Here is a 1,247-nt window from a genome sequence, read left to right as displayed (position 1 = left end):
CTTCCTGCTGTATTTTCCACTGCATGCATCCGATGAAGTGGGTTTTAGCCCATGAAATCTTATGCTCAAATACATTTGTTAGTCTCTAAGGTGCCACAATTACTCCTTGTTCTTTTTGCAGATAAATTAATGGAGGTTAAGTCCATGAATGGCTATTAGCCAGGATGGGTAAGGAATGGTATCCCTAGCCTCTGTTTGTCAGAAGGTGGAGATGGATGGTAGGAGAGAGATCACTTGATCATTACCTGTTAGGTTCAGTCCCTCTGGGGCACCTGGCATTGGCCACAGTTGGCAGATAGGATATGGGGTTGGATGGACCTTTGGTCTGATCCAGTATGGCCATTCTTATATTCTTATGAAGGGAGGGGCAGAGCACTGTAACAGAGTTTCTGTAGTGTAGTGGTTATCATGTTTGCTTGACATGCAAAAGGTCCCTGGTTTAAAACCAGGCAGAAACATGATGGCTTCCTTTTCCCAGCTCCTACTGGCCTGTCCCTGCTGTTGTAGGAGCAGCAGTGATTTCTATGCAATGTATAACCTGTATGCTCAATAGGTCTGTTATACTTCCCTCCCTCCTGCTTTTGTCTCCTCTCCCTCTCTGAATACCTGTGAAGTGGTTTTCCCTGTCCCCCTCCTGGAATTCTTGTAGGATGAATGGGCTGGTTGAACAGCTAGAAGGGCAGAAGAGCTTCCAGGTAGACAAGGTGTCTGGGACTCTAATTAGGCAGCACTCACACACCCAGAGCATGGACACTGCCCAAAGTGGAGCGTGACCAACCAGATGCAGCCAAGTCATCTCTAGTCGCAGGCCATTAGGTGCAGGTCCTTAAAAGGAGAAGGGGCCACGTGCTCAGGAGTCACTCACAAGCTTGTATCTCCAGTGAATGCCCTTTGCCCGGACCGCATGGCCAGTGGTTCTCTGTGTTGTATTTCATTGTGCCTCAGGAAGACTTACCAACATCGCACCATCCATAGCTGCACTGTGGGACACTTAGCTTGCAGAATCCTGACATCTCCAGTGCTGTGCCTGTCCTGGGAGCATGAGTATGCAAGTGTGAGTGTGACACCCCCGCTTCTTCTTTTGAACTTAGCTGTCAGTATAATAAACCCGCTGCTTTCTGCCAAACTCTGGTGAGTCATTCGTCCTCCCTACGCTTACTAGCTGGCCCAATTTTGGGTAACAGCTGCAATAAGCTCAACCCTTGCAGAACAGAGGGTGGTGAAATGAGCTCGGAAAAAGCCTTAGC

The 1,247-nt window shown here is 48.4% G+C and overlaps 1 non-coding gene across 1 annotated transcript; it reads left to right on the top strand.

The window, feature by feature from the left end:
- Nucleotides 1-385: 385 nt before the first annotated feature.
- On the top strand, nucleotides 386-458 carry TRNAV-GAC (transfer RNA valine (anticodon GAC)). The gene has a single exon. It is a non-coding gene; the product is annotated as a tRNA-Val (tRNA).
- The last annotated feature ends 789 nt before the right edge of the window (nucleotides 459-1,247 follow it).

The sequence above is a fragment of the Gopherus flavomarginatus genome, assembly GCF_025201925.1.
Source record: "Gopherus flavomarginatus isolate rGopFla2 chromosome 13 unlocalized genomic scaffold, rGopFla2.mat.asm SUPER_13_unloc_2, whole genome shotgun sequence".
Lineage (NCBI taxonomy): Eukaryota > Metazoa > Chordata > Testudines > Testudinidae > Gopherus > Gopherus flavomarginatus.
This window is presented reverse-complemented; position numbering and strand designations above follow the sequence as displayed.